This window comes from Somniosus microcephalus, chromosome 28, assembly GCF_052327205.1.
Source record: "Somniosus microcephalus isolate GS21.2 chromosome 28, FLI_Smic_1.0, whole genome shotgun sequence".
NCBI lineage: Eukaryota > Metazoa > Chordata > Chondrichthyes > Squaliformes > Somniosidae > Somniosus > Somniosus microcephalus.
Window position 1 is genome coordinate 48,344,405 of NC_141014.1, and position 22,751 is coordinate 48,367,155.

General features: G+C 57.7%; 1 protein-coding gene across 1 annotated transcript in view; it reads right to left on the minus strand.

Annotated features, from left to right (window-relative positions):
- The window catches only part of LOC147099792 (ferritin heavy chain, oocyte isoform-like), a 346,456-nt gene that overhangs the window by 295,405 nt on the left and 28,300 nt on the right, over nt 1-22,751 (minus strand). The window lies entirely within an intron of this gene.

Genomic DNA, 22,751 nt, shown 5'->3' on the forward strand with positions numbered 1-22,751 from the left:
CACCCACCGGTCGCGGAAAGCCGCAAGCGTGCCGGCGGACACCGCATGCTCCATCTCCAGCGCCACTCGGTTGCAAACATGGCCATGGAAGGGAGGCAGGCAATTGGGCCGAACGACCCCCCCGACCGCCCGCTGCCTGGACCTGTTTATAGCTATTTTCACCAGGCCCAGGAGCAGTCCTACGAGGAGGTCCTCCGACCTGCCCGCTCCCCTCCACACCGGGTGACCAAAGATCAGGAGTGTGGGACTGAACTGCAACCAAAAATTGAGGAGCAGTCCCTTCAAATATTGAAAGAGGGGCTGCAACCTCTCACATTCCACGTATACATGGAAGACGGACTCCTCTAGGCTGCAAAAAAGGCAGGCGTCCTGGGAGTCCGTAATCCTACTTGAAAGCTTATTGCACAGGACTGCGCTGTGCAACACCCTCCAGACCAAGTCCCCAATAGATAAAGGGAGGACTCCAGTGTAGAGACCCCTCCATTGGGGACCTCTGCCTCCGCCAGATGGAAAGATGGCACGCCAAGGCGTGTCCGGACGGTAGACGAAGATGGCAAAGTGGAGAGTGTGCAGGAGCCGCCCATACAGGAAACCCCTCCGTGTGGAGCTAAAAGGCATGGAGGGCATTTCCCTGAGATGGCTCAAGTTGTGAGGCGCCGGTTCCCGAGAGGGGTTTCGGGGCCGCGCGCCGATGAGGAATTCCGGCCGAATGGGGGTCAGTTCAGTCAGGATCGCCCCACATGCTTGAGCCTCCTTGATACACCTAGTAGAGTCGGGGCACAGTGCCACTTTCAGCGATACTAGCAGCTTTGTTGTTGTAGAGCCCTTTGACCTCCTTTAAAAATGTTTTGTTTAAAATGTCCTGAACTTAAAATACATTATTATACCTTTGTACTTGCAATACAGTCACCTTAGGAATTCAGATGAATTTGTGACAAAATTAGAGATTTCTTTGTTTATTCACAGAAATCCCACAGTGCAGATAGAGGCCATTTCAGCCCATCGAGCCTGCACTGACACATATCCCACCAGATCCCCGTAACCCCTACACCAACACATATCCCACCCTATCCCCGTAACCCCACGTATTTAATCCCCCTAACACTAAGGGTCAATTTATCATAGCCAATCAACCTAACCCGCACATCTTTGGACTGTGGGAGGAAACCGGAGCACCCGGAGGAAACCCACGCAAACACGGGGAGAATGTGCAAACAGACAGTCGCCCGAGGCCGGATTCGAACCCTGGTCCCTGGCGCTGTGAGGCAACAGTGCTAACCACTATGCCACCGTGCAGGTGGTTGTGTACTTAATGTAATATCCAGAGAGCAGGTGGTCCAGGGTGAGTCTGCACTGTCAGCGAGTAAGGAAGATGGAAATTCTACCCCATGTGTGCAGAGGGTGATGGTTGTTGAGTCCTTGATTTACTCTCATTATGTTGTGCATTTACATATAATCCAGTATATATTTGTAATGGGGTTAAGAACATAAGAACATAAGAAATAGGAGCAGGAGTAGGCCAATCGGCCCCTCGAGCCTGCTCCACCATTCAATAAGATCATGGCTGATCTGATCCTAACCTCAAATCTTCTATCACTCTGCATCCACCCGAACCCATGTGATCTCCCGGGAGAGGCGAAAAACCAGATAAAGACCCAATGGCCAATTTGGGAGAAAAAAATCTGGGAAATTCCTCTCCGACCCATCTAGGCGATCGAAATTCTTCCAGGAGATCACTCTGTCCCTATATTTTCTACAGTACTTACCTTCTGTAGAGGCGATCTCCACCCCAGCCAGGAACAGGAATAAAACCATCTCCTGAAATCTAACAGAATTAGAACACAGTAGGAGCAGAACAAGGCTACACGGCCCCTGGGCCCGCTCCACTACCCACAGGGCCATGACCATTCCGAACCTAGACTCATGTCCAATTTCCTGCCCGCTCCCCGTAACCCTTAATTCCCTTTACTTCTAGGAAACTATCTATTTCTGTTTTAAATTTATTTAATGATGTAGCTTCCACAGCTTTCTGGGGCAGCAAATTCCACAAACCTACCACCCTCTGAGTGAAGAAGTTTCTCCTCATCTCAGTTTTGAATGAGCAGCCCCTTATTTTAAGATTATGCCCCCTAGTTCTAGTTTCACCCATCATTGGGAACATCCTCACCGCATCCACCCGATCAAGTCCCTTCACAATCTTATATGTTTCAATAAGATTGCCTCTCATTCTTCTGAACTCCAATGAGTAGAGTCCCAATCTACTCAACCTCTCCTCATATGACCACCCCCTCATCCCCGGGATTAACCGAGTGAACCTTCTTTGTACTGACTCGAGAGCAAGTATGTCTTTTCTTAAGTATGGACACCAAAACTGTATGCAGTATTCCAGGTGCGGTCTCACCAATACCTTGTACAACTGCAGCAATACCTCCCTGTTTTTATATTCCATCCCCCTAGCAATAAAAGCCAACATTCCATTGGCCTTCTTAATCACTTGCTGCACCTGCATACTAACTTTGAGTTTCGTGCACCAGGACCCCCAGATCCCTTTGTACTACAGTACTTTCCAGTTTCTTGCCATTAAGATAATAACTTGCTCTATGATTTTTCCTGCTAAAGTGCATAACCTCACACTTTCCAGTATTGTATTCCATCTGCCAAATCTCTACCCACTTACTTAGCCTGTCTATGTCCCTTTGCAGGTTTTTTATGTCCTCCTCACTCACTACTTTCCGTCCCATCTTTGTATCATCTGCAAACTTTGATATGTTACACTCGGTCCCCTCCTCCAAATCATTAATATAGATTGTAAAGAGTTGGGGACCCAGCACTGACCCCTGCGGAACACCACTAGTTACTGGTTGCCAATCTGAGAATGAACCATTTATCTCAACTCTCTGCTTTCTGTTAGAGAGCCAATCCTCCACCCACGCCAGAATATTACCCCCAATCCTGTGATTTTTTATCTTGAGCAATAATCTTTTGTGTGGCACCTTGTCAAATGGATTTAGATCCTGTGAATCTGAGGAGCGACCAGTCTAGTTTATGGATCTTAACCGCCAGTGTGAAATGCACCATCCCGCTAATTCACAAGATTTCATGGTAAACCTGGATCATCTGCTAGTGGTTTAATAGCAAGATGTCTGACAACAGGAGTGGGATAAAAGGGAAAGAAAGAACTTGCATTAATATAGCGCCTTTCACAACCTTCTAGTTTGGTTAAAAACTGCAAACTTGGGATATGGCTCCCCCATTCCAAATCCAGGTCACTTATCTATCTGTATAGTGAAAAACTGACTCCAGCTCTAATCTCTGGCACTCACCACATTTCACTGCTTGCCAACCCAAGAATGTCTCTTTTATACCAGCTCTCTGCCTATTACCTTAAAAAAAAAAATGTATTCAAGGATAAGGGCATCACTAGCAAGGCTGGCATTTATTGCCCATCCCTACTTTGTCCTTGAAGGTGGTGGTGAGCCTTCTTGAACCGCTACAGTCCGGGTGGTGAAGGTTCTCCCAACAGCGGTTAGATAGGGAGTGATGTGCCATCAATAACTCAAAGACAAGGAATTAAAGGATTCAACTGAAGGCTTTTAATCACTAAGAACATTGCATGTCTTTCCACATCGGATTCGTCTGGCAGAAATGACTCATACAGCTCTTGAGACCTTTATATGACAAGACAGGGGCGGAGCCAATACACACAATAGGAAGGGGGCGGTACACACAATACAATGCAGGTAAAACACAGGGGCTGATGAAGGCATATATTTCATCACAGGGAGTTCCAGGATTTTAACCCAGTGACAATGAAGGAACCACTATTCCTTTGTAGTTTGCTTGAAGGACAGAATATATACACTATCTATATGGCACAAAAAAATGCTTCTAAAATGTCTGTTGGTAAAACCCAGTTTCCCTGCTGTAGTATAAATGTAGCTGAGGCCAGAAGATCTCTGGTGATTTACAGAACAGCAAGGTCAGGTTTTGACCTGTGCCCTACTATCACTGCCAAGTGTAGTGTGTAAAGTAGCAATTAAATGGAATAAATACTCTCTCTAAAAAAAAAGCACAATTAACCAGCAAAGGTCACAATCCAAATCCAGGATTCATGAGCAGCTTTTTGCACTGGTGAAGCTGTGTCCCACTAGCACCTATCCAAACACCCTTCTTACCAATACTCCCTGCCCAAGAGGGTGAAAGCCAACCCTAAAGAAACATTTGTGTAAACTTGAAATTGCAAATGACTATTAGTTAATGCAGTGTGTACTGGCTACAGAAAATGTCTCATAATCCAGTGGCCACTGTGTAAAGAGCTGGTTTCTATTCCTTGCCCTGGCCTATACAAGTAGAATCAGATGCTGAGCAATTCTTAGCCCAGAAAGTTGGCACCAATTGAAGGAAACAGTGTCTTGATTATTTGTCTGTTTTATCCAACAATGTTCTGCATCATAACAATCTTAGCCTAAACTTGATTTGCCAACCTCCTGTGTATTGTATGGTATGTGGAGCAATGAGGTGTGCTAAATTATATGGGGTTTTGATTAAGAGGATAAATGATCAATGATCTCTACTGGCTGGTGGGTTGATAACAAGAGGACACAGATTTATGATCATTGCCAAACAAACCATGGCAGAGAGGAGAACTTTCTCATGTATACGATGTTGTTACACTGCCTGCAAGGGTGGTGGAAATAGTCATTAGTGAGCTAGAGAAATACTTGATAAAAAGGACAAAATTGCACAGCTCTGGGGAAAAGAGTAGGACCAATTAAATAGCTCAAGCAAAGAGCCAGCACAGGCATGATGGGTCAAATGGACTCTGGTTGTGAGGGTGCCAGTCAGTTCCTTCTGTAACCTCTAGATGGCACCTTCACTTGCTTCTTTTGTGAGACAAATGAGTTAAACAAATAAACTGTAAACAAAACTCTAATAAACCTTTAAATAAACCTTAACAAATCAAATTAAAATTTGGTCATTTAAACTAATTATGCACTCCAGTCCCTGCGGCGCCCACCGCTCACGAAATTGCTCGAGCGCGCCGGCGGACACCGCGTGCTCCATCTCTAGGGCCACCCGGGCGCGAACATGGCCACGGAAGAGAGGGAGGCAATCCGGTCGGACGGCCCCCTCGACCGCCCACTGCCTGGACCAATTAATGGCTTTCTTGGCCAGGCCCAGGAGCAGACCCACGAGGAGGTCCTCCAACCTGCCCGCTCCCCTCCGCACCGGGTGACCGTAGATCAAGAGCGTGGGACTGAAGTGCAACCAAAACTTGAGGAGCAGCCCCTTCAAATACTGAAAGAGGGGCTGCAACCTCTCACACTCAACATATACATGAAATACGGACTCCTCCAGACTGCAGAACAAACAGGCGGTCTGGGAGTCCGTAAACCTATTTAAGAATCTATTGCACGGGACTGCTCTGTGCAACACCCTCCAGGCCAAGTCCCCAATAGAACAAGGGAGGACTCCCGCATAGAGAGCCCCCCATTGGGGACCTCCGCCTCCGTCGGAAGGTAAAACGGCACGCCACGGCGTGTCCGGACGGCAGGCGAAGATGGCAAAGTGGAAGGTGTGCAGGAGCAGCCCATACAGGAAACCCCTCCGTGCGGAATGAAAAAGCACGGAGGGTATTTCCTCGAGACGGCTCAAGTTGTGAGGCGCCGATCCCCGAGGGGAGTTTCGGGGCAGGGCGCCGATAAGGAATTCCGTCTGAACAGGGGTAAGCTCGGACGGGATCGCCCCACGCGCCTGAGCCGCCTCGATACACCTCGTGGCGCCGGGGGGCAGCATCGCTTTCACCGCCCCGATGGCATTGACCGCGAGCCGGACGTTGTCCCAGGACATGCGTCGCGCCAACTCCTCCGGCGCCATCCAGCCCGCTCCTCCGCCATCGAGCAGGTCCCCGACTCTAGTCACCCTGCCAGGCACAGCCCTGCGTTCCGCCAGCCACCCGAACTCGCGGACGTGGAGGTGCGGATTCCTGAACAGCGGCTCCCGGAGGACAGCCGCCATTCCTGACGGGGGAGAGCTCCGCCTGGAGGCGACGTAGTTCCAAACCCATAGTAGTTCCTGGTAGAAGACAGGCAGCTCCCGCAGGCTCTCACGCCTGCCGCTCACTTCCAAAAACAGGAGCTGCATGTCGTAATTGAGGCCGTGCAGCTGGCGGAAAAAATACGTCGCCAGCGCACACCATCTCGGAGGATTCTCGACGTACAGGTATCTCTGCAGCGTCTGAAGACGGAAAGTCGCAGCCTGGGTGCGGAGGCACACCAACGCCTGACCGCCCTCCCTAAGCGGGAGACTCAGAACCGCGGCAGAGAACCAGTGCTTCCTTTTGTCCCAGAAGAAGTCGACGAGCTTCTTTTGTATCTTGGCGACAAACGCAGGGGGAGGGATCAAAGTGACGAACCGGTACCACAACATGGCGGCCACCAGCTGGTTTATGACCATCGCTCGACCCCTGTAGGACAACACTCGGAGCAATCCTGTCCAGCGTCCTAAGTGTGCGGCGACTTTGGCCTCCAACTCTTGCCAGTTCGCCGGCCAGGCGTCCTCGGCAGGGCTGAGGTAGACTCCCAAGTAGAGGAGGTGCGTAGTGCTCAAGGCAAAGGGCCTGAACTCCTCCGGCAGGGAGTCCACCTGCCACTGACCCACCAGGAGTCCAGAACATTTCTCCCAGTTGATCCTGGCGGAGGATGCGTCCGAGTAAATCTGCTGGCATTCCCGCATCCTCCGCAAGTCAACGGGATCCGTGACCATGAGGAGCACGTCATCGGCGTAAGCCGAGAGGACCACCTCCACGCCCGGCCCTTGCAGAGCCAGTCCCGCCAACCGCTTCTGCAAGAGGCGCAGGAAAGGCTCCACGCAATTGGTATATAACTGGCCGGACATGGGGCATCCCTGACGCACCCCCCTCCCGAAGCGAAGGGGCGCCGTCAAGGACCCGTTAACTTTAATCAGACACTCCGCGGCAGCGTACAGAAGTCGGATCCGGGCGACAAAATGCGTCCCGAACCCGAAAGCGCGCAGAGTCCCGAAAAGATACTCGTGATCCACCCTGTCGAACGCCTTCCCCTGATCCAAGGAGAGGAAGGCGACCGACAGACCAGCCCTCTGGGAATGGTGGACCAGGTCCCGGACCAGATGGATGTTACCATGGATAGACCGGCCCGGGACCGTGTAGGACTGGTCGGGGTGGATCATGTGGGCCAGCACGGTGCCAAGGCGAGCAGACATGGCCCTGGCAAAGATTTTGTAATCCGTGCTGAGGAGGGAGACCGGGCGCCAGTTCTTAAGGAGGCGGAGATCACCCCTCTTAGGCAGCAGGACAATCACCGCCCTGCGCCAAGAGAGGGGCATCTCCCCGGTCGCCAAACATTCCCCCAGGACCCGCGCGTAGTCGCCCCCCAGGACGCCCCAGAACGCCCTGTGGAACTCCACGGTCAGCCCGTCCAGCCCCGGGGACTTCCCCCTAGAGAGCTGGCGGAGGGCGCCGGACAGCTCCTCCAAACTCAGGAGCGTCCAATTTTTCGGCGCCCTCCAGGTCGACCTTCGGCAGGTCCTCCCACAAAACCCTGCGCGCGTCCTCGCTGGACGGATCCGGAGAGAACAGAGCCCCGTAATAGGCGCGGGTCTCCGCGCGGATCCCCTCCGGATCCGAGACCAGAGATCCGTCGTCGGCCAGCAGCTCCAAGAGCTGCTTACGGACCCCCCGTCTTTTTTCCAGCGAGTAGAAGAAGGGGGAGCCGCGGTCCAGGTCCCGCAGGAACTGGATCCGCGACCTCACATACGCGCCTCGGGACCCGACGAGCTGCAGGTCCTTCAGCACACCCTTCTTCTCTTCGTACACCAACCGCAGGGCCGGATCCTCGACGACTTGACCGAGACGGGACTCCAGGTCGAGCACCTCCTCCTCCAACTGCCCGACCCGGGCCTCCCGCCTCTTGGTCAACCCCTTCGCGTACTCCTGACAGAAGCGATGGATGTGAGCCTTGCCCACATCCCACCATAGCCTCAAGGAGGGGAAGCCCCCCCGCTTCCTTCTCCAGCCGGCCCAGAACCGACTAAACGAATCCCAGAACTGTGCGTCCTGCAGCAGCAGATTGTTAAAGTGCCAATACGCAGACCCCCCCCGTGCGCGCGGCAGAACGAGCTCTGCCCACACCAGGTGGTGGTCCGTGCACGGCACTGGCCGCATGGAAGCCGCCGGAACGCAGGAGACGTATGCCCGGGAAATGTAGAGGCAGTCGATCCTGGACGCTCCTCCACCAGACCTCACAAAAGTGAAGGCGCTGGAGTCGGGATGGAGATTTCGCCAGACGTCCACCAAGTCGAGGGACCTGACCAGGTCCCTCAACTTCCCCGTCGCCGCCGGGCATGGCAGGGTACCCGTGCGGTCCCTCGCCTCGAGGGTACAATTAAAATCCGCCCCGAGGATGACGCACTCGCCCGCGTCGATGGAGCCCAAAAGAGTGGACACTTCTTCAAAGAAGCGCGCTTGCTGCGCACCGGCCCCAGGGGCATACACGTTCACTAGATGGAGCGGCACACCCCCCAGGCGAACAGTGACCTGGAGCAAGTGGCCAGGCACGAGCTCCTTGACCCCCAAGATCTCCGGCTGAAAATGCGGGGCCAGCAAGATAGCCACCCCACTGGAAACACTGGAGAGGTGACTCATGCTGACCCCTCCTTGCCACTCCAGGAGCCACGTGGCTTCGTCTCCCGGAACGGTGTGGGTTTCTTGCAGGAAGCACACCGCATACTTCCCGTCCCGAAGGACCGAAAAGTTATTAAACCTGCTGCTAGCTTCCCTGCTGCCGTTGATGTTGAGGCTGGCTATGGTTATCTTCATTTCAGAAGCACAAACCAACCCCTACTTATGACTAACAGGGGAAGGGAGGGCGGCCGCTAGTCGACCGCCACTCCCTTAGCAGCCCAGTGAGGAATAGCCGGAACTGACGCAGCTCGAGCGGGCTCACGCCCGCGTCCGCGCCCATGGTTTTGAAGGCGACGCGGGCCGACCCGATGAGCAGCGCCAGCCCCGACCATCTATCGAGGGCCCGCCGGGTGCTGTGACGACCCTGGCACGTGGCCACAAAGTCCCGGAGTTCCTTCATGGGAATGAGAATGAGGGGGGTCCCGGCGAGGGGCGCGAGGTCATCCATCGCCTCATCGGCGATGGACTCCAAGTCCTCCTCCGCCCCCACCACCGAGTCCCCGTCCTCCTCCGGGGGGTCGTCACCGGCGGGCGAACCGTCCGCCACACTGTGCGCATCGAGCGGCTCGGCCGCGCCGGCCGGCCCCGCCTCCGCCCGGATCCCACCCCCAGGATCGGTAGCGGAGGATTCCTCCCTTGGCTCCTCTAGGGGGGCCGGGCCAGAAGACGGCGGCGGTTCGGAGACCCCCTCCGCCCCAGGCGCCGGAACGACCGGAGAGACCGGAGAGACCGGAGAATATGAAAATCCGACCTCCTCCAAGTCGTCCGGCGCCAGGGACACAGACAGAGGGCCCCCCTCTACCACGCCACCGGCCTCCGACCCAGCAGAAGGGGTATTCCTTGCACAAACCTCGACGAAGTCGAGCAGCACCTGGGAAAGGTCCGGGCCGCTCTGGGCGAGCTCATCAACCGCGAGCTCGCCCGACCCAGACCCCAAGCCGCCCGACTCGTCGAGGGGTAAAGCCACCGATAGGGGGTCAGTTTCTGCCGCGGGTTGTTCCGCAACCCCCCCCACGGGCAGGGTCGTGTCCCCATCCCTGGGAGGCACGAGCAGGGCAGACACCTCTGCCTCAGCCTCCCCAGGGACAGGCGACCCCTGCCGATCGCTAACGATGTTAACAGCGGTGGGGTGGGGCGCAGTACCCGCGGCGGGCGATGACTCCCCCTGACCGGAGGGACCTTCCTCCTCCCGGTCCTCCTCCTCATCCAGGGGGTCGCGCCTTCTTTTGAGTGCGGAGGGGTAGAGGGAGACCTCCATTTCTGCAGAGGCCTCCCCTGCTCCCTCCGGTGGAGCGAGTTCTTCGGGTCCCCCGGGCCTAAGCCCGGCCGCAGGTTCTGGCGCTACCGCCTCGGCGGTCGCGGCCACAGGCTCGGGCACGAGGGCCCCCCCCCCCGCTCTCCGCGATTAACGCGACGATGCTCTCGGGCGTCAGGGGCTCCATATTAAGGGGCACGCCCACCACGGGGGGACCTGCCCTACGGTTTTTGGTTTTCCACCGCGCCTTCTTCCCGACCGGACGCTCCTCCTCCCCCCCGCCGGAGGCCTGGATGGCGATGGCCTCCGACGATGACCGTACCCCGGTAGCATTTGTTTGGTGGGGAGGCACGGCTAGACCCGGGGGGAGGAGCGGCGGCGGCGCCAGCCTCGGCCACGCCAGTCGACCTGGCGGCCTTGGAGGCGGGGCAGTTTTTTCGCACGTGCCCCACCTCCTTACAGGCGTGGCACCGCACGCTGTCCGTCGTCCAGATGACGCGGTATGGGGTCCCCTCGTGGAGGACTGTAAAGGCCCCTTCTGTCTCCCCCTCCCGCGCCAGCTGAATAAAGGCCTGGCGCCGGAAGGAGAAGACATGGCGAAGGCTGGGCTCCCGGAACCCGAGCGGGATCGGCGAGATCCCCGACCTCACCTCCCCAAGTTGGTGTAAGTGGGGGAGGAGCAGCTCACCGGAGATAAAGGGCGGGACGTTGGATAGTACGACCCTCTGCGCGGTGGCCTCAAGAGGGTCCACCGGCAGGAAGGTCCCGCCCACGGTGAGCCCCTGGGCGATGGCCAGGGCCACCACCCGCTCGGACTCCAGGAAGAACACAGCCTTCCCATACATCTTCGAGGCGGCGACTATGGCCGGAGGGCCGACAACCCCAGCCATAGCCTTGACACGTGCCTCGATGGTCATGTTGGGGTGGGTGTAGCTCTTCACCCCAAGCTTCTTGGTCAATAGGCGGAACGGCGACGGGGCAGCAGCGGAAGCGGGAGTGGCCGCGGCTTTAGTCGCCACTGCTGCGTATGTTCTTGCCGGCCCCGCCGCCGCCGCAGATGTAGACGCCATAGTGGGGTGGATTTTCAAAGAGCTACACACACCCCAAAAGTCACAGGCCTGAAAGTGTTAATGGCCTTGGTATAAAAATAATGTCTTCCCTTGAACAGAGGGAGTGTAGATTAACTGGGCCGCCTCTCCCCTTGATGGTGTTAATTGGGAGAGGGCCCTTTCCTCCCTCTGCTCAATTGGTAATTAGTAAGTAGAAGAGGTGCCTTTTGGAGAGCCAGAGAGAGGACAAAGAGAGAGAGAGAGGGGGGGATGGGAAGGAGGGGGGGCCGCAAAGGCAGGGTCCCCACTCAAGATGTTGTTCGGTGGGTGGGTGTCGGCAGGGTGTGCTCCCCCGATGGTGAAACAAAGTCTTAAGATGGTCTTCGGGCAGGGGGAGAAGATGTCTTCGCCTGGGTAGGCTGGAGACAGCCCAGGCTCAGCCCCACACCAGGTCTTCTTAATGCAGGGGAAAACAAGCTTCACCTGGGCAGGCTCCAGCCAACCCAGGCCAGGCTTTCGGCCCGTCTTCTTTCCTCCCCCCGCCTAGAATGTAAAGTCTTTAGGGGGAATGCACAGAGACACCCACCTGCAGATGGTAAAGTTGCAGCTCCTCCCCTCCCTCCAAGTGGAGCTGTGTGGTATCCTCTCTCCCTCTCTCCCTCTCCTGGGCTGGAGGCCAAATTGGGAGGCAGTGATGGAAAAGGCCTCTCCCGATATAATGCTGGCCTCCTCCTCTGTCCTCTACTCCTCCCTCTCCAGGCACCTCTGTAGATGATGGTGGTTGGTTGGTTGTAGGTAGGCCTCCTACACCACTAGCAGCAGCTCAGTAGCACAACCTTCTCCTCTGACAGCAAGGAACAGACTGAGCACCTTCACTTGTTTGTTTCTCTGTTAATTGTTCCTAGCCTCCTGTGTTAATTGTTTCTAGCCTCCTTCTTGTGTTTAAACCAAAAATACATTAAACAAATAAACTGTCACTCAAAAATCTAATAAACGTTGAAATAAAACTTAACAAATTAAATTAAAATTTGGTCATTTAACCCGATTATGCACTTCAGTCCCCGCGGCACCCACCGGTCACGAAAGTGCTCGAGCTCGCCGGTGGACACCGCGTGCTCCATCTCCAGGGCCACCCGGGCGCGAACATGGCCACGGAAGAGAGGGAGGCAATCCGGCCGGATGACCCCCTCGACCGCCCGCTGCCTGGACCAATTAATGGCTTTCTTGGCCAGGCCCAGGAGCAGACCCACAAGGAGGTCCTCCGACCTGCCCGCTCCCCTCCGCACCGGGTGACCGTAGATCAAGAGCGTGGGACTGAAGTGCAACCAAAACTTGAGGAGCAGCCCCTTCAAATAATGGAAGAGGGGCTGCAACCTCTCACATTCAACATAGGCATGGAACACAGACTCATCCAGACCGCAGAACAAACAGGTGGTCTGGGAGTCCGTGAACCTACTTAAAAGCCTATTGCACGGGACTGCCCTGTGCAACACCCTCCAGGCCAAGTCCCCAATAGAACAAGGGAGGACTCCCGCATAGAGAGCCCCCCATTGGGGACCTCCGCCTCCGCCGGAAGGTAAAACGGCACGCCACGGCGTGTCCGGACGGCAGGCGAAGATGGCAAAGTGGAAGGTGTGCAGGAGCAGCCCGTACAGGAAACCCCTCCATGCAGAATGAAAAGGCACGGAGGGCATCTCCTCAAGACGGCTCAAGTTGTGAGGCGCCAATCCCCGAGGGGAGACTTGGGGCAAGGCGCCGATAAGGAATTCCGTCCGAACGGGGGATAGCTCGGGCGGGATCGCCCCATGCGCTTGAGCCGCCTCGATACACCTCGTGGCGCCGGGGTGCAGCCTCGCCTTCACCGCCTCGATGGCATCGACCGCGAGCCGGACGTTGTCCCAAGACATGCGCCGCGCCAACTCCTCCGGCGCCATCCAGCCCGCTCCTCCGCCATCGAGTAGGTCCCCGACTCTCGTCACCCTGCCAGGCACAGCCCTCCGTTCCGCCAGCCACCCGAACTCGCGGACGCGGAGGTGCGGATTCCTGAACAGCGGCTCTCGAAGGACAGCCGCCATTCCTGACGGGGGAGAGCTCCGCCTGGAGGCGACGGAGTTCCAGACCCATAGCAGTTCCTGGTAGAAGACAGGCAGCTCCCGCAGGCTGGCACGCCTGCCGCCCACTTCCAAAAACAGGAGCTGCATGTCGTAATTGAGGCCGTGCAGCTGGCGGAAGAAATACGTCGCCAGCGCACACCATCTCGGAGGATTCTCAACGTACAGGTATCTCTGCAGCGTCTGAAGACGGAAAGTCGCAGCCTGGGTGCGAAGGCACACCAGCGCCTGACCGCCCTCCCTAAGCGGAAGACACAGAACCGCGGCAGAGACCCAGTGCATCCTGTTGTTCCAGAAAAAGTCGATGAGCTTCTTCTGTATCTTGGCGACAAACGCAGGGGGGGGGATCAGAGTAACCAACCGGTACCACAACATGGCGGCCACCAATTGGTTTATGACCAACGCCCGACCCCTGTAGGACAACACTCGGAGCAATCCTGTCCAGCGTCCTAAGCGAGCGGTGACTTTGGCCTCCAACTCGTGCCAGTTCGCCGGCCAGGCATCCTCGGCCGGGCTGAGGTAGACTCCCAAGTAGAGGAGGTGCGTTGTGCTCCAGGCGAAGGGCCTGAACTCCTCCGGCAGGGAGTCCACCCGCCACTGACCCACCAGGAGTCCGGAACATTTCCCCCAGTTGATCCTGGCGGAGGATGCGTCCGAGTAAATCTGCTGGCATTCCCGCATCCTCCGCAAGTCAACGGGATCCGTGACCATGAGGAGCACGTCATCGGCGTAAGCCGAGAGGACCACCTCCATGCCCGGCCCTTGCAGAGCCAGTCCCGCCAACCTCTTCCGCAAGAGGCGCAGGAAAGGCTCTACGCAAATGGTATATAACTGGCCGGACATGGGGCATCCCTGACGCACCCCCCTCCCGAAGCGAAGGGGCGCCGTCAAGGACCCGTTAACTTTAATCAGACACTCCGCGGCAGCATACAGAAGTCGGATCCGGGCGACAAAATGCGTCCCGAACCCGGATGCGCGCAGAGTCCCGAAAAGATACTCGTGATCCACCCTGTCGAACGCCTTCTCCTGATCGAAGGAAAGGAAGGCGACCGACAGACCAGCCCTCTGGGAATGGTGGATCAGGTCCCGGACCAGATGGATGTTATCATGGATAGACCGGCCCGGGACCGTGTAGGACTGGTCGGAGTGGATCATGTGGGCCAGCACGGTGCCAAGGCGAACAGACATAGCCCTGGCAAAGATTTTGTAATCCGTGCTGAGGAGGGAGACCGGGCGCCAGCTCTTAAGGAGGCGGAGATCGCCCCTCTTAGGCAGCAGGACAATCACCGCCCTGCGCCACGAGAGGGGCATCTCCCCGGTCGCCAAACATTCCCCCAGGACCCGCGCGTAGTCGCCCCCCAGGACGCCCCAGAACGCCCTGTGGAACTCCACGGTCAGCCCGTCCAGCCCCGGGGACTTCCCCCTAGAGAGCTGGCGGAGGGCGCCGGACAGCTCCTCCAAACTCAGAGGAGCGTCCAATTTTTCGGCGCCCTCCAGGCCGACCTTCGGCAGGTCCTCCCACAAAACTCTGCGCGCGTCCTCGCTGGACGGATCCGGAGAGAACAGAGCCCCGTAATAGGCGCGGGTCTCCACGCGGATTCCCTCCGGATCAGAGACCAGAGATCCGTCGTCGGCCAGCAGCTCCAAGAGCTGCTTACGGACCCCCCGTCTTTTTTCCAGCGAGTAGAAGAAGGGGGAGCCGCGGTCCAGGTCCCGCAGGAACTGGATCCGCGACCTCACATACGCGCCTCGGGACCCGACGAGCTGCAGGTCCTTCAGCGCGCCCTTCTTCTCTTCGTACACCAGCCGCAGGGCCGGGTCCTCGACGACTTGACCGAGACGGGACTCCAGGTCGAGCACCTCCTTCCCCAACTGCCCGACCCGGGCCTCCCGCCTCTTGGTCGACCCCTTCGCGTACTCCTGGCAGAAGAGACGGATGTGAGCCTTGCCCACATCCCACCATAGCCTCAAGGAGGGGAAGCCCCCCTGCTTCCTTCTCCAGCCGGCCCAGAACCGACTGAACGAATCCTGGAACCGCGCGTCCTCCAGCAGCAGGTTGTTAAAGTGCCAATACGCGGACCCCCCCCGTGCGCGCAGCAGAACGAGCTCCGCCCACACCAGGTGGTGGTCCGTGCACGGCCCCGGCCGCATGGAAGCCGCCGGAACGCAGGAGACGTATGCCCGGGAAATGTAGAGGCAGTCGATCCTGGACGCTCCTCCCCCAGACCTCACAAAAGTGAAGACGCTGGAGTCGGGATGGAGATTTCGCCAGACGTCCACCAAGTCAAGGGACCCGACCAGGTCCCTCAACTTCTCCGTCACCGCCGGGCAAGGCAGGGTGCCCGTGCGGTCCCTCGCCTCGAGGGTACAATTAAAATCCCCCCCGAGGATGATGCACTCGCCCGCGTCGACGGAGCTCAGAAGAGTGGACACTTCTTCAAAGAAGCGCGCTTGCTGCGCACCGGTCTGAGGGGCGTACACGTTCACTAGATGGAGCGGCACGCCCCCCAGGCGAACAGTGACCTGGAGCAAGCGGCCCGGCACGAGCTCCTTGACCCCCAAGATCTCCGGCTGAAAATGCGGGGCCAGCAAAATAGCCACCCCACTGGAAACACTGGAGAGGTGACTCATGCTGACCCCTCCTTGCCACTCCAGGAGCCACGTGGCTTCGTCTCCTGGAACGGTGTGGGTTTCTTGCAGGGAGCACACCGCATACTTCCCGTCCCGAAGGACCGAAAAGTTATTAAACCTGCGGCTAGCTTCCCTGCTGCCGTTGATGTTGAGGCTGGCTATGGTTATCTTCATTTCAGAAGCACAAACCAACCCCTACTTATGACTAACGGGGGAAGGGAGGGCGGCCGCTAGTCGACCGCCACTCCCTTAGCAGCCCAGTGAGGAATGACCGGAACTGACGCAGCTCGGACGGGCCCACGCCCGCGCCCGCACTCATGCTCTTGTAGGCGACGCGGGCCGACTCGATGAGCAGCGCCAGCCCCGACCATCTGTCGAGGGCCTGCCGGGTCCTGCGGCGACCCAGGCACGTGGCCACTAAGTCCCGGAGTTCCTTAATGGGAATGAGGGGGGTCCCGGCGAGGGGCGCGAGGTCATCCATCACCTCATCGGCGATGGAATCCAAGTCCTCCTCCGCCCCCACCACCGAGTCCCCGTCCTCCTCCGGGGGGTCGCCACCGGCGGCCGACCCATCCGCCACGCAATGCGCAGCGAGCGGCTCCGCCGCGACGGCCGGCCCCACCTCCGCCCGGATCCCACCCCCAGGATCGGTAGCGGAGGATTCCTCCCTGGGCTCCTCTAGGGGGGCCGGGCCAGAAGACGGCGGCGGTTCGGAGATCCCCTCCGCCCCAGGCGCCGGAACGACCGGAGAAACCGGAGAGACGGGAGAGTACGTAGACCCGATCTCCTCCAAGTCGCCCGGCGCTGGAGACACAGACAGAGGGCCCTCCTCTACTACGCCACCGGCCTCCGACCCAGCAGATGGGGTAAATTTTTTACAAAGCTCGACGAAGTCGAGCAGCACCTGGGAAAAGTCCGGGCCGCTCTGGGCGAGCTCATCTTCCGCGAGCTCGCCCGACCCAGACCCCAAGCCGCCCGACTCGTCGAGGGGTAAAGCCACTGATAGGGGGTCAATTTCTGCCACGGGTTGTTCCGCAACCCCCCCCACGGGCAGGGTCGTGTCCCCATCCCCGGGAGGCACGAGCTGGGCAGACACCTCTGCCTCAGCCTCCCCAGGGACAGGCGACCCCTGCCGATCGCTAACGATGTTAACAGCGGTGGGGTGGGGCGCAGTACCCGCGGCGGGCGATGACTCCCCCTGACCGGAGGGACCTTCCTCCTCCCGGTCCTCCTCCTCATCCAGGGGGTCGCGCCTTCTTTTGAGTGCGGAGGGGTAGAGGGAGACCTCCATTTCTGCAGAGGCCTCCCCTGCTCCCTCCCATGGAGCGAGTTCTTCGGGTCCCCCGGGCCCAAGCCCGGCCGCAGGTTCTGGCGCTACCGCCTCGGCGGTCGCGGCCACAGGCTCGGGCACGAGGGCCCCCCCCTCCGCACTCCGCGATTAACGCGGCGACGCTCTCGGGCGTCAGGGGCTCCATATTATGGGGCACGCCCTCCACGGGGGGTCCTGGGACGGGAAGTATGCGGTGTGCTTCCTGCAAGAAACCCACACCGTTCCGGGAGACGAGGCCACGTGGCTCCTGGAGTGGCAAGGAGGGGTCAGCATGAGTCACCTCTCCAGCATTTCCAGTGGGGTGGCTATCTTGCTGGCCTCGCATTTTCAGCTGGAGATCTTGGGGGTCAAGGCGCTCGTGCCGGGCCGCTTGCTCCAGGTCACTGTTCGCCTGAGGGGCGCGCCACTCCATCTAGTGAACGTGTACGCCCCTCGGGCTGGTGCGCAGCAAGGGCGCTTCTTTGAAGAAGTGTCCACTCTTCTGGGCTCCATCGACGGGGGCGAGTGCGTCATCCTCGGGGGGGATTTTAATTGCTCCCTCGAGGCAAGGGACCGCACGGGCACCCTGCCAAGCCCGGCGGCGATGGAGAAGCTGAGGGACCTGGTCGGGTCCCTCGACTTGGTGGACGTCTGGCGAAATCTCCATCCCGACTCCAGCGCCTTCACTTGCGTGAGGTCTGGGAGAGGAGCGTCCAGAATCGACCGCCTCTACATTTCCCGGGCATACGTCTCCTGCGTTCCGGCGGCTTCCATGCGGCCGGTGCCGTGCACTGACCACCACCTGGTGTGGGCGGAGCTCGTTCCGCTGCGCGCGCGGGGGGGTCTGCGTATTGGCACTTTAACAACCTGCTGCTGGAGGACGCACGGTTCCGGGATTCGTTTTGTCGGTTCTGGGCCGGTTGGAGAAGGAAGCAGGGGGGCTTCTCCTCCTTGAGGCTATGGTGGGACGTGGGCAAGGCTCACGTCCGTCTCTTCTGTCAGGAGTATGCGAAGGGGTCGACCAAGAGGAGGGAGGCTCGGGTCGGGCGGTTGGAGAAGGAGGTGCTCGAACTGGAGCCCCGTCTTGGTCAAGTCGTCGAGGACCCGGCCCTGCTGAAAGTGTACGAAGAGAAGAAGGGCGTGCTGAAGGACCTGAAGCTCGTCTGGTCCCGAGGCGCGTACATGAGGTCGCGGATCCAGTTCCTGCGAGACCTGGACCGCGGCTCCCCCTTCTTCTACTCGCTGGAAAAAAGACGGGGGGTCCGTAAGCAGCTCTTGGAGCTGCTGGCCGATGACGGATCTCTGGTCTTGGATCCGGAGCTCTGTTCTCTCCGGATCCGTCCAGCGAGGATGCACGCAGAGTTTTGTGGGAGGACCTGCCAAATGTTGGCCTGGAGGACGCCGAAAAATTGGACGCTCCTCTGAGTCTGGAGGAGCTGACCGGCGCCCTCCGCCAGCTCTCCAGGGGAAAGTCCCCGGGGCTGGACGGGCTGTCCGTGGAGTTCCACAGGGCGTTCTGGGACGTCTTGGGGGGCGACTACGCGCGGGTCCTGGGGGAAAGTTTGGCGACCGGGGAGATGCCCCTCTCTTGGCGCAGGGCGGTGATTGTCCTGCTGCCTAAGAAGGGCGATCTCCGCCTCCTTAAGAACTGGCGCTCGGTCTCCCTCCTCAGCACGGACTACAAAATTTTTGCCAGGGCCATGTCTGCTCGCCTTGGCGCCGTGCTGGCCCACATGATCCACCCCGACCAGTCCTACACGGTCCCAGGCCGGTCTATACATGACAACATCCATCTGGTCCGGGACCTGGTCCACCATTCCCAGAGGGCTGGTCTGTCGGTCGCCTTCCCTTCCCTGGATCAGGAGAAGGCATTCGACAGGGTGGATCACGAGTATCTCTTCGGGACTCTGCGCGCTTTCGGGTTCGGGACGCGGGCTGTCGCCCGGAACCGACTTCTGTACGCTGCCACAGAGTGTCTGATTAAAGTTAACGGGTCCTTGACGGTGCCCCTTCGCTTCGGGAGGGGGGTGCGTCAGGGATGCCCCATGTCCGGCCAGTTATAGGCCATTTGCGTAGAGCCTTTCCTGCGCCTCTTGCGGAAGAGGCTGGCGGGACTGGCTCTGCAAGGGCCGGGCGTGGAGGTGGTCCTCTTGGCTTACGCCGATGACGTGCTCCTCATGGTCACGGATCCCGTTGACTTGCGGAGGATGCGGGAATGCCAGCTGATTTACTCGGACGCATCCTCCGCCAGGATCAACTGGGAGAAATGTTCTGGACTCCTGGTGGGTCAGTGGCGGGTGGACTCCCTGCCGGAGGAGTTCAGGCCCTTCGCCTGGAGCACAACGCACCTCCTCTACTTGGGAGTCTACCTCAGCCCTGCCGAGGACGCCTGGCCGGCGAACTGGCACGAGTTGGAGGCCAAAGTCACCACTCGCTTAGGACGCTGGACAGGATTGCTCCGAGTGTTGTCCTACAGGGGTCGGGCGTTGGTCATAAACCAACTGGTGGCCGCCATGTTGTGGTACTGGTTGGTTACTCTGATCCCTCCCCCTGCGTTTGTCGCCAAGATACAGAAGAAGCTCGTCGACTTCTTCTGGGACAATAGGATGCACTGGGTCGCTGCCGCGGTTCTGAGTCTCCCGCTTAGGGAGGGCGGTCAGGCGCTGGTGTGCCTTCGCACCCAGGCTGCGACTTTCCATCTTCAGACGCTGCAGAGATACCTGTACGTTGAGAATCCTCCAAGATGGTGTGCGCTGGCGACGTATTTTTTCCGCCAGCTGCGCGGCCTCAATTACGACACGCAGCTCTTGTTTGTGAAAGTGGGTGGCACGCGTGCCAGCCTGCGGGGGCTGCCTGTCTTCTACCAGGAACTGCTATGGGTTTGGAACCAAGTCGCTTCCAGGCGGAGCTCTCCCCCGACAGGAATGGTGGCTGTCCTTCGGCAGCCACTGTTCAGGAATCCGCACCTCCACCTCCGCAGGTTCAGGTGGCTGGCGGAGCGCAGAGCTGTGTCTGGCACGGTGACTCGAGTCGGGGACCTGCTCGATGGCGGAGGAGCGGGCAGGATGGCGCCGGAGGAGTTGGCGAGGCGCATGTCTTGGGTCAACGTCCAGTTCGTGGCCGATGTCATCGAGTCGATAAAGGTGAAAGTGCGCCCCGGCACCACTAGGCGTATCGAGGCGGCTCAAACGTGTGGGGCGATCCCGTCTGAGCTTTCCCCCGTTCGGACGGAATTCCTTGTCGGCGCCCAGCCCCGAATCCCCCCTCGGGAACCGGCGCCTCACAACTTGAGCCGCCTCGAGGAAATACCCTCCGTGCCTTTTCATTCCGCACGGAGGGGTTTCCTGTACGGGCTGCTCCTGCACACCTTCCACTTTGTCATCTTCGCCTGCCGTCCGGACACGCCGTGGCATGCCGTTTTGCCTTCTGACGGAGGCGGACGTCCCCAATGGGGGGCTCTCTATGCGGGAGTCCTCCCTTGTTCTATTGGGGACTTGGCCTGGAGGGTGTTGCACAGGGCAGTCCCGTGCAATAGGTTCTTAAGTAGGTTCACGGACTCCCAGACCGCCTGTTTTTTCTGCGGTCTGGAGGAGTCCGTATTTCATATATACATCGAATGTGAGAGGTTGCAGCCCCTCTTCCATTATTTGAAGGGGCTGCTCCTCAAGTTTTGGTTGCACTTCAGTCCCACGCTCTTGATCTACAGTCACCCGGTGCGGAGGGGAGCAGGCGGGTTGTAGGACCTCCTCGTGGGTCTGCTCCTGGGCCTGGCTAAGAAAGCCATTAATTGGTCCAGGCAGCGGGCGGTCGAGGGGGTCGTCCGGCCAGATTGCCTCCCTCTCTTCCGCGGCCATGTTCGCGCCCGGGTGGCCCTGGAGATGGAGCAGGTGGTGTCCGCCGGCGCGCTCGATCACTTCCGTGACCGGTGGGCGCCGCGGGGACTGGAGTGCATAATTGGGCTGGAAAACCAAATTTAAATTTGATTCTTAAGGTTTATTTGAAGTTTAACGGTTTATTTACAGTTTTATTTGTCTAATTTATTTGGTTCTTAAAAAGAGGATCAACAAAGAGGAAGGGAGGTCCTCTTTTTGTTGAACCACATTACCTGTAAATTAACTGTAACTTAACAAAACTTGTGGGGTTTATTTACAGTTTATTTGTTTAATTTATTTGGTCCATTAAAAGAGGAACAAAACTTGTGGGCGCCGCGGGGACTGGAGTGCAGAATTGATTTGGACAACCAAATTTTAATTTGATTTGCTAAGGTTTATTTAGAGGTTTTTTAGAGGTTTATTTACAGTTTATTTGTTTAATTTATTTGGTCCTACCAAAAGAGAAGAGGACAAAACTTTAAATAAAACTTAACAAATTAAATTAAAATTCGGTTTGCCGGGGTGACGATGCACTCCAGTCCCCGTGGCGCCCACTGGTCTCGGAAGGCCTCAAGCGTGCCGGCGGACACCGCGCGCTCCATCTCCAGGGCCACCCGGGCACAAACATAGCCGCGAAAGATGGGCAGGCAATCGGGCCGGACGACCCTCTCGACCGCCCGCTGCCTGGACCTGTTAATGGCCACTTTGGCCAGGCCCAGGAGCAGTCCTACGAGGAGGTCCTCCGACCTGCCCGCTCCCCTCCGCACCGGGTGACCGAAGATCAGGAGCGTGGGACTGAAGTGCAACCAAAAATCAAGGAGCAGCAGGAAGATAGGGCAAAGTCATGGAAGGATTTGTAAACGAGGTGTTTTGAATTAGTTTTGCATTGGGAGCCAAGGAAACTCAGTGAAGACTGGGACAATATCCAAGTGAGACTCAGGACAGGACAGGAGACACATGGCATATGTTGAACATGTTGGGGTTTGTAGAGGTCGGCATTCGGGAGGGTGATTGAGAATTTGAGCATCTTCCTAATGTTCAACCGGAGGAAGTTCTGCTTCATCCAAAACTTGATGTCAGATCTGAGTCTGTTAAGACGGCAGATTGGGGATTTGAGGGCGGTGGTGGTGATGGAGACGTAGAGTTCGGTGTCATCAGCATCTGTCTGGAAACTGACATGTTTGCGGATAATGTTTCCAAATGGTAGCCCGTGAACGAGGGAAAGGGGACCAAAAATAGCACGTTGAAGTAACTGCTGGTGATTGTGCAGGGGTGGGCGGAGAAATGGTGCCTGGACATTCACTGGCTCCATTGGGACAAGAGGGAGTGGAACCCCTCGAGGGCCGTTCTCTGAAGGTGGACCGCTGAGAAGGGATGGTGGAGGAACATGGACTAATCAGCTGTGTTGGACGCTGCAGAGAAGTTAAGGAAGAGAAGGAGTGGCGCACTGTGGTTGCAGTATCAAAGGTTGTCATCAGAGATTTTGATTAAGTTTGGCTTAGTACTGTGGGCAGGGCAGATTGTAGGTGGAGGATGAAAACAGCAAGAGTACTGCCATTGTCGAGTAAATAGAAACTAATCCGTTGACCTTTTCTGTATTTAGAAAGTTTGGTGCAGCGATTAGTCTCTTATTTCAGTTTAGATGGGGGGAGGAAATGAAAATGTAAAGAGAGAAAACGTCTGTAAGCGGTAGAATACGGAGCTAGTTATGTAAGTGAGCTTTACTGATGTCTGATTGGTGAGGGAAGGATTTGTGCTGAGAATCCAGGCATCGTGTGCTGCTGAAGAATCAACAGTGGGTC